The sequence below is a fragment of the Ambystoma mexicanum genome, chromosome 2q (assembly GCF_040938575.1).
Source record: "Ambystoma mexicanum isolate Mex_15411 chromosome 2q, UKY_AmexF1_1, whole genome shotgun sequence".
In the NCBI taxonomy this organism is placed as follows: Eukaryota; Metazoa; Chordata; class Amphibia; order Caudata; family Ambystomatidae; genus Ambystoma; species Ambystoma mexicanum.
In genome coordinates, this window is record NC_090924.1 from 713,818,636 (window position 1) to 713,836,603 (window position 17,968).

Sequence of the window (17,968 nt, forward strand, 5' to 3'; positions counted from 1 at the left end):
GCAACCAGTTATGATTATGTGGGAATAAGAATCAACAGGCACTTATCGTGGCAGGACCATAGGCCTGCAGCAGAAGGCAAGCCGAGGGACACTGGAGTGAAGGAGGGATCTCGTGTTTACAGAAACATGTGAAACTTGGGCGTGCATATAAGGTGGGCCAGTTTGGCTGAATTTTAAACATACTTCTACCTCCATTTATCCATCCTGATCCATACCAGATAATGTATCTGTTGCTATATCGGGATATGGGGGAGCTGTTTGGGATACCAGTGCGAGGATTATTTAAAGGTGGAGGAAAATAGTTTTCTCTCTAGAATGTTAGGGGTACCAAAGAGGACTGCACCAGACGTCGGTCTTCCTTTTTTGGGAGACTTTATTGCTAGTCAACCAGTAGTATGTTTATGTTTTATGTTTGTTTATTGGGCTTATATAGCGCTTTACGCCAAAGTGCTTATCCTGGGTCATGGGTTGGAATAATCCCAAATCCTGTTTGACACAGGATATTTTAACCAATATAAAGATCACTGGTTGTAGATTCGTATATGATGGATATGTTGCCATACTTAAGATTGAGTAATGGGAGCTGTAGGAGGGGAGGGGGTGCTAAGAACCACTCATGCTGCTGTACGCCCTCCACAACAGGTTCAGGTGAGCTCCATCTATGAATGCACCCAACTGTTATTTCGCTATCCTGCCAGTTTAAAAGGTTGCTTTAGAAAGAAGTAGAAGTAGAGTAGTTAGCACCCTGTGTCACCTATGCCCTCATCCAGCTCCATTCTCCTACAATCTGTTACAGAATATATGACATCCCCTCTCAGATCCAGAAACACTGGCCCACCCTCACTGAGAATGCGGAAATGCTTCTTGGCGGGACCTGAAGCAGGCCACCTTTCAAAGTGGCTATCATTCTGCTCCTCAACTAGTCTATCCCTGCAGACTGAGCTTCAGTGACTGAATCTAGATGCCTGTGTTACCTGCTGTAGCCGTCAAGATGACCCGCTTATCCAAGCCAAGCATCTCGTACTGTGACGAAAGGCCGCTGCATCACCATGTGTAAATCACACCTAACCCTCTAGATTCCAGGAACAAGCAAATTGAACACCTTGAAGCAATTCTCCCTAGTATGTAAAATCTACTTTCTAAAGAGGTCCTTCTGGGGGGCCGTATGTTGTGCACCCATGTTCTAGCCCAACTCTGATGTCCTTCCCCTTTCCCAAATCCCCTTCTCTCAGGTAACGCACCTCCTGGGGCACCTTCTAATCCCCGCCCATGACCCCATCCTTGCTGAGCTGGGAGACTACCAATCCCAGTTCCTGATCGTCTTCCCCTCCTTCCTTAACGCCTTCCTGGAAAGGCTTCCAGGTGGAGCGCTCCATTGGCTACACCTGACCTGTGAACTTGAGAAGTACCTGAAATAAAGAAAGACTCAGGAAGCACTGTCTAATGAGTTGTATTTATTTTACTCGAAATTTGAAACGATTTTTAATAACTTTCCATATCTTCCAGTCATGTTACGCATGTGCGGGTATCATCTGTCAGCAGACCCCCAAATCCAGTTCCACGGGGTCTCATACATATATATGATGATTTTGTTTTCGACTTCTTAAAATATTCTCAGTTTGCATTAGCCGGTCTTAGTGCCCATACTTTCATTACGCAGAGTGGAAACATCCAGAAATAAAATATAAAAGTTCAGTGGAGAAAGGAAATTATAGGAATCAGGCTTGTATATATTCCTAAACAAAAGAAGGCATTAGCTGCTGCGCCTGGGACAATAAAGGGAACGACTGGCCTTTGTTGGGGCCAGGCAGGAATCGGAAAATCAATCCTCGCTGGCAGACAGAAGGAACAGCAAAGAGACACCAACATAGGTTGTATTGTTTCAGTTCCAGTTTTGTAAAAGGCATTCAAATCTGGTATTGTATTGTAATGCACGAAGACCCTCATAGTAAATACGTGTTTACAAGAAAAACGGAGCTAAATGTAATCGCCCCAGCCCCCCTGCAAACTTGGGCAGGCACTGGGCACAGGTCACCCTGTCATGACTGGCATTGAGGTTGGCACGGGGTAGAACTCTAAAATGTATTGGAAGTAAAAAAAAAAAAGGGTGAGAGGACTTGGGGGTGTGGAGGTGAGTTCTCCTCAGAAATTGCAGAACATAGCTTGGTATGCTGTTCCGTTGCTTTGGCAAAGCCAAAGCCAATCGTTTGGCGCTTATAGTTTCAGCGAAAGGAAGAAATTACATCAAAAGGGAGGGGGGATAAAGGGCAATGCCGAGTGGGGGGAGGGGGAATGAGGGAAGAACTGTGGGGTGAGAAATAAGAAATAAATGGCAACACGTGGGAGAATAAAACATCCAATATATGAAAGCTGGGCCAGCAATAGTAAACGGGAGCATTGCACAACGTTTGAAGGAAGGCGTGATGGCGCAAATGGGGGAAGGAGTGATGGGGCAAAGGGGACAGAGCAACAGCACAACGGGTGAGCTGATCGCCAGCGCAAAGATGGGCAGTGCTACAACATTGCAGGTGGAAGGAGTGACGGTGCAAGGGGGAGGTTTGACAGCACGAGGGGGAAGCCTCAAAAGCACAATGGGGAGGTGCAAAAGTGCCAGGGAGATGTGTGAAGGCACAAGGAGGAAGGTGCGACAGTACAAAGGGGGTGTGACAGTTCAAGGGAGACAAGCACGACAGTGAAAGGGTGGAAGGAGCGACAGCGCAAGGGGAGGTGTGAAAGCACAAGGGAGGAGGTTTGACAGAACAAAGGGGCAGTTGTGACAGCGCATGCGAGGCATACATGGCCGCACAAGGGGAAATGTGTGACAGTGCAAGGGGAGAGGAGGAACAACACAATGGGGGTGGAGGGACAGTGCAAGCGGAAAGGAGCAACAGCGTGAATTAGATAGCGCAAGGGAGGGAGGAGGGACAGCAGGGGGGAGGAAGGACAGCGCAAAGGGAAGCCGCAAAAGCACAATGGGCCGGTACAAAAGTGCCAGGGGGATGTTTGGAGGCACAAGGAGGAAGATGCAACAGTACAAAGGGAGCATGACAGTGCAAGGGAGGCAAGCACGACAGTGAAAGGGTGGAAGCACAAGGGAGGAGGCTCGACAGCACAAAGGGGCAGTTATGACGGCGCACACGAGGCATGCATGACCTCACAAGGGGGAAATGTGTGACAGTGCAAGGGGAAAGGAGCAACAGCATGAAGGAGATGGCACAAGGGAGGAAGGACAGCAGAAAGGGAATGAAGGACAGCTCAATGGGGAGGAGGAACACAACAGGGGGAGAGCAACAGCACAAGTGGGAGTGTGGGATGTACTGACCCACTTTTGCTCTGCTATGCTGCAAACAGCAAAAAGGCCGCAAAAGCCTTGTGCGCGCCAAAACCCCTGAAAATCGCGCTTTTCAACGCACAGAAAGATGGATGCCCAATCTGTCACGCATGTTGTCAGTGGTGGAACAGAGCTCTCACTACTGAAATGTGTCACTGGGCTCCACAACAATTGAAAGTGGAGTACAGAAGGAAAAACCAGTTCTTTGCTAAATTAAACTCCAAATATTGCTTTAAATTACCTTTTCTTTGCTGCTGAAACTTCAGAATGCCGGTACAGAACACCTTTCAAATATTCAAAATTATCGCTGGGTGCTACAGTTCACTTAGTTCAAGGAATCACTGTGAATTTACAAGGTCCTGAAAGGTTAAGAGCATAAGGAGATCTCCACAGCAAAAGTGGCCTGCCTGTGGATCTGTAAACAAAGTCTCTGTGCAGCAGAGGGCTACCTGTTATGACAGCTGTCCGGGGCCTACCTGATTAAACTTTAACATGTTATAAACTGAAAGTCAAATGTTTGCAATATAAGAGGCCTGTTACTGATAGTAACCCACATTGTAGTTGTTTGTAATCGCATAGGTTTAAAATCTTGAATGAGAATTCTGTTATTTGATGCCACAAGTTTGTTTTGTGTTAAAGAAAAGCCAAAAGAATTTAACAATTAAATTAAAGCTGGCTGTGCTGCCAAGAATTGGAAAGGCAGGTTTCTCCCAGAAAGAGGGCCTTCCTCTCAGCTGAAACTCACGGGGAGGTGTTAATTGCTGCTAAACCCAGGACTAAACAATGGGCACCCTCCGACCCAGGAAAATGGAAGTGAGCAGGGGGGTCGTAAATGGTCTCCAGAAGGAAGAAGCCAGGAGGAGCATGCTCCTGGACTGCATGGAGACAAAAAGAGGTGTACCCAAGCAACCATCTGGTGCTGGATATGCAAAGAACACTTTTTAAAAGACTTATAACTTGCTGGTCAAAATAGTGAAAAATACAAAAATGACAGAGTTGTTCATTTAATTTCCGGCTACATGGGTGAATAGGTGCCAGAACTGTGTGACATGTTCTGGACAGCAATGGGAAGATATGTGATTTTATTCAAAATGTTTTACGGTTAGAATTGTGAAAATGTACACGCATATCCCTATATTAAACACGCACACTTGTTTGAAATTTGCATAACATTTGGACAAGATCCCACAGCTGCAGGGTTTTGAGGAATAGCTGCTATGTAAAATATGCAATCAGTGTATGTGATCTTTATAGAGGTTGCACATGTGTAAATATGTATTTTGCCAAAAGTAGACTTTGTGTTCCAGTGGCTAGGGGTGGATTCTCAGCATCATAAAATTACACCACAAAGATGACACTCTTGTTTCTCTCCTCCTATCGAGGCAGAGAGTAGACTCTGACCCAATCACTTTCACAGGGGCAAGTTTAGCTAAGCTGGCCCATGCACCCCGTGATGTCATCTTCAAGGCATAGATGGAGACAGGAGAGGGCACATAAGGACTTGCAGATCCACTCACCTACCTGATGCTGGTGGAGCGACCTGCTGCGGAAATCTACATCTTCCTTGTTCCAGACTTTAGAAACTTGGCAAGCAAAGGCCTATTGCATAGCTGAACCATTCTCAGCTAGGCCTCAAATCCTAGAACAGAACCCCAAGAGCCTAGGGGAAGCATCATAATACAGGCGGGCTGTGCTGTTACTGCTTGCCTGCTGATTGAAATATCCTCAGAACCAAGAAGGGCAGATCCCGTCCAGTCCTGTGCCGTGCTGTGACCAGAGCGCCTTGCTGACCCCGTACAGTCCGATGTGCCCAGCTGTCAGTCCCTGATAGATCTGATTCCATAGTCCAGAATCCTGACGGTCCAAAATCATAAATCCATTTTGTTGTGCGAGTATTCACACGAAGCTAGAAACTGTTGATTCCTGTGCATTATATTGTCCCCTCCTAACCTCTGAACTATTCTTACTTCCATAATCAGTAATATTGTTAAAATCTGTAGTGAAATCTTATTCTGCCTATCTGTAAAAGCATCATTTTCCTGGTCATTTTGTCAACTTTGATCTATTAATTTCATTCGAGTGACCAGCCTTGCGCTCCAAGGTGGACAGCGAGGAACCAGGACTGAGTCACGAATCACTCCTGACTCTTACCTATGCTGTCCTGGTAGCTTAGCTTGGATGCTCTAGTCCACAGTCAATATTTTTCTGATTTTAAACTGAAGCCTCTTTCCATTCTCGCGCCTATCTCAGAAAAAACAACCTTTACTGAAACCGCTATAACTCCTCAGTTCTTGTGATAGAAACAACATTTCAATTTCTACTTGTAGCTAACATCCATATCTATCCATAGAATCAAAACAGTGTGGTTTTCCCATTATCACGAATATCACGCACGGAAACGTTTGCCGCAATATTAAATTCCTGAGAAATTTTACACGTGTAAAATAGATTTAAACTGTTTCCGACTTGGATTTTAAGATTGCAAATGTTTTGAGCTGACTAAATCATTGCTTATGCTTGTGTGCAACTGTTCAAAGCAGCTCCCATAGGAATATAGAATAATTAGAATAATTTAAGCACTTTTCCACCCATTTAGAGTTCTTGTTCAGCCACTTTAAAAGTCATTCTGACAGTTGAAAAGCCCACTTCGTTTTTCTCTTTCTGTGTAAGGAGGGAAGGGGGAAGTGAGACACTGATCTGTACCATTCCTGAATACCTGCTCTCTCCTTCCATCTCCTTGCATTGCTAATGGGTGGGTTGAGGGTTGTTGCAGGGGGAATTTCTACCCATTGTGCTATCTGATCTGAAACCAACACAAGAGTAATATTTTCTGTGCTGCATTTGTTTTACTCATTCCTTAGTCCTAGTGTATTAAAGATATCATTCTGTGTTCTCTCACCCCATTGGTGATTCTTGTTTACCTATTCATATATATATTGTTAATTTGATTTTAAATAAGTAAATAAATAATACCTTTTACAAACCAGCCTGATTTCTGGTCCAGTGTGACCCGGGGTATTCTTAAATAAGGGGTATGATATGAGTGGTACATCTTTCAAATAATTGAATCTATACATCAAATAAGTTTTCCATTGCGCTGTACACTAGGCAGGGAGCAGAGTGTATTGCGTGATTGAAATCCTTAACAGGAGTAACATCTGTTGGTTTTATCTTTAATAGAAGCTTTTGGGCATAGTTGTCCTTTATTGTATTTTTTTCCATCTCAATTTATTTTCTTACAAAGAGACATGTATGTTGACAATGGACTATCCAGTGAAATACAACCTGAAGATGTCCTCACAACATATTTTATTAGAGAGCTGCAGTACCACTGCCAACATTCAGATGCCCATATAAGAAATGTGGGATTTCTTATGAGGACATCTCTATGTTGTCAGTGGTTCTGCATATCTTGTTTTTGTGGTAACAGTATCCAGATAGGGAAGCCTACATGTAGTGCAAAGGGACCAGGAAAGTAGCCCAAATATATCCCAACTCCCCCTGGCTGTGAAAAGAAAGATCACTGTGCGGCCCCAGCTCTGAAAGTGACACAGGTATATGACACGGTACAGTTCTCCTGATTGGGAGATAATTAGTTAAACAAGCTACTATTGAATTACATTGGTATAATGGAACACAAAATAACATTGAGTGTGTCAGTCACTCATGCCACAGCATTTCCAGTTGTCATGCCAACCACAAAGTCAGCTTTTTGGTAGCCCTTTACTCTGTTCTCTGTATCTGTGGTGGTGGCGATATTTTGGTGGCCACCCAAAATGTTTCCAAAACTACAGAAGGCAGCTAAAATAAGTTACAAGCACGCAGTTGCACCCTTGCATTACTGCAGACCCATACAAATGTTCAAAGTGCCCAAAAGTGGAAACTACAATAACCACAGGTGGGCGAACGACTTTCTATACAACACACCACGTACTTACATTTTAGTACAAAGATCAAACTGGCACATAATATACTGCAGCTGAGAAATAGTGCACATAAGGTACATCAGCGAGTGGCACTAGCGTCACAAATCATGGTACTGTGGCTCTGCTACAGATCGCCTTACGCTAACAGTCAAAGCACTTGCACATAATACATGATGCCACTGCGCCTCCATTTTCAACCCGCAGATCATAAGTCAAACTTCTTCTTTTTTTGTGGAAATGCAGATATGATATTCTGGGTAATTCTGTGATACTGAACATAAAACAAATTAACAGAGCAATCACAAGGCCAGTTTGGAAAGAGGACAGTAGTTAAATCATGAAGCTTTTTGATAGCACATTATAAAGTGGGCAGTACTAAGGAACAGTAAAATAAAATGTCCTATTGCGTTTCACACCTTCTGGCAAACGACTCCTAAGGAAGCCTTCTCATGCAGCACAGATAGTAGCTCTCATGTATTAAGGTATGGGTAGTGGTTCATTCTTGACCACTCTAGATGTCCCCATTGACCTTAAAGGATTCTCACACTTGAGGAGGGTCATTTTTTCTGCTATCAAAACTCTCTTGGTCGAAGTTGGTTCTATTCAATTTATCACAGGTGCATTAATCCATTGGCATGTTACTACTGCATCACAGTCTATATAAATATGGCTAGGCTCTGAAGCTTCCATTGCAATGGAAAATAATCCCATTGCACATGTTGGCTAATCATTTGGGCGTTTGGCCTGTATCTTGGTGCTTAAACATCCCAACCCAAGGGCTTACATTTAATATACTCGGAAGGAATACATGGTCTGTTAAATGGTAACACCTCAACTGCCCATAATGCACATTTCTGCTGCAGGTGCTCAATTCACTGAGCTACCTTACCAGCTTTTGGTGAGTGTGGGCAGTGGGAGACACTGGTATGTTAAACTGCATTCCATATGTGCTAATACACAACTCTTACCACAGAGCTCTGGTGTCTGCCAAGAAATCTGACATGTTTTCGTGAAAAAAACAGCTACATAAAATGAAAGATAGCTGAGAAATACTTTAAATTGACAATTGTGTTTTCCTATTTGTAATGCAGATACTATTTGACAACTCTCTGATCAAGAGGAAGAAATTAAGGGCCAGGAGGCAAAGGGGTGAGAACGTCATGAGACAAGTAGTCTCTTAACCCAATATGCTGCGAATTCACCTCACTACCCCTTTAAAGCTATGTTAATTCTGGGATTTCAGCAAGAAATTTTCCTAAACAAGCCAACAGGGAGAAAGGGTTCAGGTCCAGTCAAAGTCTGCACTGGCCCCAAGGGCTCCTGATCAGGAGTTCTTCATTAACACTGCTGGGGATAACTAATTGACACATTGGTCTGTTTTCCACAACTACGTTTTCAATTTCAACTCTCAACCAGGTTAGAAAGGTAGTGCCCTACTGATTGGCAATTTTGTTTATGGGCACCCACGTTTTTCCTGCTGTTTTAAAAGGTTTTGTTATACCACGTGAAAGCAAGTTGTCATTTTCTGCCGCTGAACCGTAGTTCACAGATTTGCCCTGCACTTTAACCAAACAACTTCATAATATGCTAGACTGGCACCCGATCTATTGTTAAAGGTATTAATACCGTTCACCGTCACCAACGGAATTGGTCCCCAGGCGCTTAGGGCGGATCTGTTAAACAAGAAGGCGGGCGGGTTAGGATAGTCTGGTGAAGAGGGAGTAGGAAAGTGAGAGAAGTGGTCTGATGTTGGCGGCTTCAGTTTTCACCGTGCACTGAGCTTTGCTGTGAGTATCGGACTGATGCGCAACCTCATCTGCTGTTGGTGCGGTTTGTTGTTTGTTGTTGCAGAGTGGTGAAGTGCGTGCGGTTTGCTGTGCGAGAAATGGCTGTGTGCATTTTCGGGTGAATTAGGTATGCAGAGATTTGAGCTTGTGTTAGTAGGTTAAATAGCCTAGTCCTTGCAGATCTTGTATTCATCTAGCATTCCTGTAGGTAAGCTTAGTTGCCACTTCCCTTTCTTGTCCATCTAATTGTTGTGAGTGATGGCGTGGCACGTTCCCAGCTGTGTTTTATTGAACTTAGTGTAATTGGACGGGGTGTGTCTAATCCCCCCTCTGGTATTGGTGCTGTGGGTTAGCAGTGCCCCACTCCCTTGCTATCTGTTTCCGGTGGTCGTGTGTTGGTGCTTTTGTGTCATTAGAGGCCAGGGTGCGATTGATAAATCGTCCTTGTCCTAATCTAGCTGTGTATTCAGTCTTTAGTTTCGAAATTTCATAACTATCTCTCAGTTGGAAAGTTTGGTATGTCGTAGAATATCTTACTTCAGTTCGGTTTGTAATAGGTTGCTTACTGGGATCCGGGATCCTTTTTTTTCACTCATCATCGTTTTAGCTATGTATATGCCCTTGGGGGCATTCTTCTAGTAATGCAGCGAAGAGCCAGGATTTTAGTTTAATGATGAATAGAAGGTGATTTCTTGTGTTACATATGTTCTTTCGTAAGTCGTTCCAAGTTTTTGGTGCCAGGTGAGAGAGAGAAGATCCTCTGAGTTTTCTTTTGTCGTAGGCTTTCGGTTCCAAGCCGATGTCATTGCTTGATCTCAGTGTCCTTGGTGGGTGATGCAGGCTTAATTTGTCTGTCAGGAACTCTGCGCCTTGGTTGTCGATTGCTCTACGCGTGATGCACATTGATTTGAATTTAATTTGCTGTTTTATTGGTAGCCAATGTAGTGTTTTTAGCGTTGGTGTGATGTGTGGTGTGATTGTGGCAAACAAATAAACAAGGGACGGTATTTAAATAGTTGAAAGCAGATGTTTGTTTCTCTGTTGGTGAGTGTAAATGGTTGTGTGTTTACCCTATTGTTTAAAGCTCGCCCTTTAATAGGTTTTGATATTGTGCTTCTGGCTACTGTTTACGGGGCAGGCGGGTCTGACACGTGTAGTGCTCTTTCAGTGATGAACTGCATGGGCTAACCGCATACCCAAGCCACCCTGCAGGGCTGCTGTAGTGTTCAAGAGACTTGCACCAACTGTGCCAAAGACAGAATTTGAGCACACGTGCACCCTCAAATGCTCGCTGGATTGTCGAAGGTCTCTTTGCAGCACCCTCAGAGAGTGTCACTCCCCTTACATGTCCTCAAAAGCCAAGATCCTTTCAATTTCTCATACCTCTCACCTGGATGTCAGTAGTACAAGGGAAAAAAAGACTACATAGCCAAACAGGGCCAGGAAAGTAGCCCTAATACAGCCCAACTGTGACAAATCAACTTCTGGGGTACCAGTGGTGCAGGGATGAATATTGGTTTCTAAACCATCAATCAACCCAACATGTCTAGTACACCAGAAGGGATCCAGATTGGAACAAAAGTCAAATGTAAACCACCTTGTCCATTTTTGGTAACGAGGACAGAATGGCAGGCTTATCGCCGCAAGGTCGTGGATCGTTGGTTAGTTGCAACAAAGCGAAAATACAATTATTACCCAATGATTAAAGGGACTGTCCAGTCAAGGTTCTATAAAAATATCTATTTTATTATTGCTACAAAAGACAATGCTAGCACACTACAAAATACAACCCATCCTATAAAGGAACACAGAAGAAAGACTGTTTCACAAAGGAAAGGGATGCACTCTGGATACTGACAGGTGCGTAGTTGGTAAAGTAATCCGTCTTATTGTTCAAGGTTATTTGGTTCCAGCACCAAGGGGCAGGGTCCTAACTGTCTCTAGGGGCCTTCAGAGAAGGACCATGGGGGCAGAACCGCAATTTACTTTGTGCTTAGTTAGTTCTTGATGCTCGACAGCATTGAGGCAGTTCCAGGGTGCCTTGCAGCTCCTAAAACAGAGTTCGAGGTGTGAGACAGCTGCGGATATCAGGCAGCAGGCAGTTCAGCAATTAAGGCTTGGCGGATGGCTGCTAGTGGCAGGCCTACATGGTGGCTCGGGGGCAAAAATCATTGTCTCTGTCTTATTTGGCGGATCTGCATTGCTGGTTGGCTCTGGCGACTGCGGCATGACAACAGTCAGTGATGCAGCCGGTTCTTGTTCAAGGACTTGACTGTCTCGAAAATGTCCTTAAAAGATGGATGTTGGTTGATGCATGTGTGGCACTCCTCCTAGTTTCTTCGCAGGGTTTGTGTCATCCTTTCAAGGCAGACTGCCCAAAGCTTAGGAGAGTGTTTGCAGGCAACGGCCTTATCCTTAGTTCAGATACTGTATGGCACTTCCCACCAAGGAAGCTTGCTGGCAGAACCTAGCAGGGCATGCAGTTTGCAGACTGGGTACCAGTTCTGGAGTTGCTGGATGGGTCATCTGAGTCCAGTATCTCCCTCTGGGAGATGTTTCGTGGGGGGATCTTGCTTCCCTCTTAGAACTCCTGGCCTTGCTTTACTGGTGTAAGATGTAAGATAGACAGTACCTTCAGCCGGGTCCAAATTAGTCCTCCTTGTTACTCCTTTCAAAGTTGTTGGATGATCTGCTAAGTGAAGGGTTCAGCCCTCTTCTAAAGCCAAATGGGCACCAGTGATTGATGCACGCTAAGCCTACCTTAATGAATCAATCATGGGTCAACACCAACCATCTTCTGTTATGCATGAGGTCAGAACCAGAGTGCTCTGCAAAAGGAGAGGTAAGTGGTGACAACATCTTCCTGTCTGTTGTAGATCAAAGTGCCTCTCTAGTTAACTGAGCCCTCTGTGATTATTGATCAAAGAGCAGGTCTCCCTTGAAGTTTGTGATGAGAGCAGACTTCCTGTATCCCTTAAATTACATACTTCTCCCTCTGAAAGGGGTCCACTCTGCAAGGGTTTGCCTACTGTAAATAGTGGGCGCCAACATGCATTTCACTGCCTTTCATACAGAGGGGTGGGAACTAACTTCAACTTGACACATTGCATACCAAAGCAGTGTTAGACCCGCCCTCCTGTTGTCTGTTCGCCAACAAAGCCCCTTCAACATGCTTGGCTCAATTATCTCTCATTAGTATGTACTGCCACCAGCCAAACCAAACAATATGAAAGCAGATCAATGGAGCCTTTGATATTTTAAGTAAGCTGCCCATGGTCGGATGAAGGTGTGCCTTCCCCCTTCGTGAGATGCTTTGATGTACCGGTGGCTGTCACACTCCAGCTAAACATGACAGGGGGCATGGCGACCGTAGGCTTTGTTCTCCTGGAGTACACGTAACTATGCTTTTCATGCGGTGAGCAGCAAAACTGTGTGCAGATTTGCCATGCACATTTTCAGAGGTTGATCTCCCATCATTCATTTTCATTATCAAAAAATCCAAAAAGCCCAGGCGAGCGCACACTCCCCATGCAGATTGTCGAATTCCTCATGCCAAACTCCCTCTGGCTGCGAAAAGAAAGATCACAATGCGACCACAGCTTTCAAAGCGACATAGTCCTATGAGCCCATTCTATTGGGTGGCTTGGGTGGTAGTACCTATAGAAGGAACCAATATTGGTTAGCTAACTGGTCCTCCCATGTCACGTGGTTTCGCCTGAGACCTCCTCAAAAACTATCTGCTACATTGTTGAAGGGTTACCACTGGCTGTAGCCCATTACCCTCCACGCCAGGATTTGTACTCCCTGATTGTCTGGAGCGGGTCTCCTCAGGCCTGGGACCCCGCTCTGTTCCCAGTGCTCCGTATACCTTCTCAATGTAATGAGAAAGATCTTGTCCTCCAATTTTTGCCACTGGTATATCCACCTAGCCTGAGAGTGCCTGCAGATTATAATGTTTGTTGGGCAACACATGTATCGGTTCTTGTCTGCTTCACTGGGAACAGCTTCTCTTCCCACCATGGAAAAAAGGCTATTGTTCTGCATGGCTTAGTCACGTTAGTGAGGGCCACAAAACAGACCTTTTCAGTCTGCAATTAGTGAGGATTCTTTCTGTTATTTTGCAGGTGGCTCAATGCCCCTGTAGTCAAGAATGTTCCACCTGCCCTTGTCCTTGGCTGTGAGCACTGGACCTTTGCTTTGTGCTCCAAAATCTGTAACTCTTTTTTCCTCATTCTGAGGCCTATTGCTTTGTGCAATTTCACTACAGTTTTTCTATATATTTGCTTTCTCTCAAGGTTAGTAGTATTTGGCTGTTCCAGGTTTCTTATACATCTGTGAAGAGCCACATGGTTAGTTGCGATAAGCGACTGCAAGCTTGTTTTGTATGACCCTTGCTTTCTTGCGTTTCTGCATTTGGCTAATGAAAGAAAAAAATTCTAACAGTGTGTCCATGTATCTGTCCTCCATCTACAGAGCTGTGTATGCATGTTCTCCATGTGTGCACCTGCCTGTCTGTAACTTTGTGCAGGGATGCAAGTTCACTTTGTGGCCAACGTCACTACGTCATGGAGTCACTAATGACATCGGAACGGCTGGATATTTATCATTAGTCAACCTGCTTCAGTGATGTGGCACCTGTGTCCACGAAGACATCAGCTGGATAGGGTTTGAACGGTTGTCTAAGACGATACCTGCTCACATATGTAGAATGTACTGGCCCTCCTAGAGGCTGGCCAAACAGAGACTGGCATCTCACATTCTTCAGGCTGTCATGCAGATGGGGACAGGAGGACCATTCCAGGGACCCTCTCTTCAAAACACAATTGGGGAGCTGGGATTTGAGCACAATTTGCAATTTCTGCAGTTTATCATTTCATTTTCCAGTTCTAATCATAAGCAAGGTGCTATTGTTTGTGAATGTGTGACTACTATGAACTAAATTAATCCAATTGTGTAGACCTAAATTGGAAAAAACACAAACACAAACATCTAGGGGCATATTAAAAAGAAAATATATGAATCTAGCTTTCGTGTTTCCATCATCAAGGAAGCAGGCAAGTACCAGAAAGTAAATTTATATGAATCTAATAGATTTTGCATTTACATTTTCAAGATTTATATACACCCAAAACAAAGGCTTGTGGATTGATGTTCATGGTGTGCTGAAGAACCTATTAAATGTACCAACAAAAAAATCAAACCGTTTTTTTTGTGTCATATGAGCAGACCTGAAAACATGGCCACCTGTGGGCTGTGACATTTGATCCGCTCTCTTCCTTTTAAGACTACTTCCACTGAAATGGCCTACATGAAAACAAACCTCAGAAAATGGGCTGAACAACAGCCTGTAAAGAGGCTAACATTTTCATGAAGAAAGCTTAGAACCATATGGAGCTTTAAGATTATTTGTCCATGATCACTATGTTGTCTACTGGCAAAGCTAGAATACGATCCTGGGCACTTTGGGTAGTAACATTCGAGTCTGTGGAACAATCATCTCTTCCCTCTAACACTTTATCCTCATCTTTGGGGGTGGCTGCCCAGGTTTTACAACCCCTGTCTGGAGGGACCGATTTGTAGACCTTCACCATATTGATTCTACATTTGTTTTTAAAGTTGCTGCAACCTGGTGCAAGTACGTTGATTTTGGGGCACATAGGTCTAATTATTACCAGGGTACATACACAGTAGGTTTATCAAATGAAGAATTATGTAAAGCCGCGTTGGCCTTGTTGGATTTTAGTACTGTGATCTGCCACGTGAACACACATCTCGAACGAGTGCTTAAAACAATGAGCGGTATTCTGAAAACATTGCAGCCCTCAGATTTATCAATATGCATTTCACATTTGATTATTGCACATGATCAATGTATTCCCCACGGAAATGTGACCGCACAAACTACGTATACCACACCGCACACAGAAAGCATTACAAGATGTATTGATCAGAGCAGAATGTGCTTGCCACATCAGCACACCATAAAGCTTGCTAGTTACATTTTGAGAACAATGGGCACGGGTGTCTTTACATCAGGCAGCCATGTGCCTTCCCCCCCAGCCCCCTGCAAAGCGGGGTTCCAGGGCACGAGACCCTTATGGCCCTCCCATGAAGTCGTCTCTGTTTAAGGTGGTGTGTCAGCCCTCTCGCATACTGGAGAAGCACTATACGTAGTATACGTAGCCTGGACCTCTTGAGGTGTCCTGTCCACTCCCTCACAGGAGAGCGCCGAGGGAGGGCATTTCACATACAACCCTTTTGCATAGAGGGGCCTGTAGGCACAGGGAAACAAGAAGAAAGCTGCTGCTTAATGGCGGCAGTCTGGGGAGTACAAGGTGCCACCATGAGCTCCCTACTGCCTGTCCTCCAAGCAAAAGTAGAGAATTTGCCCCGCCCTCTGCTGCAGTGTAAACGCGTTGCTCCTGCAACGGAGGTAACTGAACTGGTCAGAATCCGTGGCGCTCACGCATAAGAGAGAAAAACACTTTGCAGGAGATTGTCCTCTGCCCCAGCCCTGTCGGCCGTAACGTTGCTTCCAGGTGCAAAACATAAACGGGAGCTCTCATGCGAGACATACCTGCCTAACCTCTGGATTTTCCCCGTGACTATGAGTTTTTAACCATTTCTCTGGGTCGCCGGGGAAGACCCTGGAATCTCCGGGTTTTTGGTGGTTTTCCGGGTCCAGTCAGATCCTCCACCCGATTGGCTGCCAAAGACTGCTGCCGGTAGCCAATCGGGTGGAGGTTTGGGCGGGACCCAGAAACAGTGATAAATGTTCCTGGCCTGCAGTGCACACTATATGAGGCCGTTGCTGGATTCAATGCTAGCTTAAGCAAAATAAACGCGCCGTTAATACTTATTTTGCTTAAGCTAGCATTGAATCATTCCCTTCACCCAGTTTGCGTTGTTTTTGTCGCCCAATGAGACCAACGGTACATACTGCTTGAAATCCGGTCATGACACTGGATTGCAAGCACTATTAGCGTGTTTATTTTTCTGTAACTGTTACTTAATCCTGGGTTTCTGGGGTACAGACGTGTAGCAGCATACTGAAACATATCTGCTGTCACGGAAATATACAAGGTTGATGCAGCAGGAAAGGAAAATGCTCTTCAGCGCGTGTCACTTTGCAAGGCAATCAAAGACAAATACGTTACACTGACATGATGTAACCATGCCGTCAGTTTACCTGGGTTTCTGACCGGGTTGATGAATTAAAGCGGACCTCAGGGGTTGCACCACAGCCATCAGGTTTGCAGGATGGACACCTCACCACTGCATTATATATGCTCATGAAAAATAGCAAACAAGGTGAAATGCCCAATTTCTGTACTGCAAGTTCCAGGGAAAACCTTTGTATTGGTTCTTGGCGTTTGAAACATGCACACCTGTTGATGTTACCTGATGGTGGTTCTTCAGTTTGATGGGTATTTTTGTTTCATGTGTTTTGGTTTATGATTGCATGTATTGCATTCCACTGTAAAGGGCAAACTGCAAACATGTTTCTAATGACAGCTACAACAACCGAGTTTACCTTTTTGACAGGTGAGCGGGGTGTATTGGCAGAGCTGTGTGCAAATGGGCGGAGTCTTATGTGGCTGTGGGTGGGGCATGCTTCTCAGGGTTTTTGATATGTGCAACCTCTGCTCTCTTGACATGCACTTCTCATATGAAGACTTAAAGAAAAACGAGTAATATTGTCTCTCGCCAGCCACCCGTGACAAAAGGGTATCTTGTTAGCTGATCAGATTTAAAAAGTAAGAAACCGGCACAGGGCAACTAATATAAAAGTAGGACTAACTCTTGAAAGTGGATGTCGAGGCACTACACTTCAGTAGTGGTTGGAGAAAGGGGTTTAAGTATTATTGTTCAAATAAACACATAAAATTAATGTATCACAAACTAACACTATCTTAAGTTGTACAAGTCTGCGTTTCTTCTGTGCGAGCTGTGCCTGCCGTCTATGAAGACCTACTGCCAAAAACCCAGACCACTGCAGTTTCCAATGGAAACACAATCTTGACAAAGGGGGACAGCGCTCCAATTTCCGGGACTGTCCCGGCAAAACCGGGATTTCTGGTCACCCTATATCTTGTGAAACCGAGGTAGCCCAAGTGAATGAAAGTTAGAGACTGTCTGCACCGGTGCATTGCAGATAGCCAGGGAAGGAAATGGGCCGGAACAAGACAGAGCCATGTTCTGGCAAAAATAAAATGTCTTGCCGAAGCCCCATTCCGTGTAGACCACAGGCCCAAATTTCGTCCATTTCCAGTACTGCAGATGGCAATAAGCCAGCACTTCAATGTACTGTTCTGATGGCTCCCCAATCAGGTAACAGACTACAGCTGCCTCTCTGTATGAATTTTTTATTTGTTCGCATTGTCCGGGTTCTCTGTATATCTTTAATGCCCGAGGTATTGGCAGATGGCGTGTTTACCCTGCCATCTTTTGTGCTATTCCTAACGTTCTAGTTCTCAGCAGGGATCGATGGCAGGTTAGCTTCCGTACTGTACACTTTGTGAGTGCCACTTTATATCCAGGGCCATTACTAAAGGGAAGTGACATATGTGTACCCATGATGTACGGAGCTGGCTGGGGATTTGTGCAAGACATTTGTTTTGTGCTCTATGGGCTGAGGGTTACACTGGGAAGCAGGTGGAGGATACGACCCCTGTTGTGTGGCTGTAAGAAAACAGTGGCACGTTTGTGTTCTTAACAATTGAAATCTCTGTTCAGAAGACGTTCCATTGGTTGTGTTTTCCTGTGAATTCTAGGAATTTCTCACTGTACCCGGTATGTGCGCTAACATATATGTTTGGGAAACATTTTGATGCGTGTTTGTAATTTTGCATGTTCCTAGAGTCACTTTTGTGTCCAGCCACGTCTACACCCATTACCCAAGCGCACAGGGTTGCTTCCCGGTG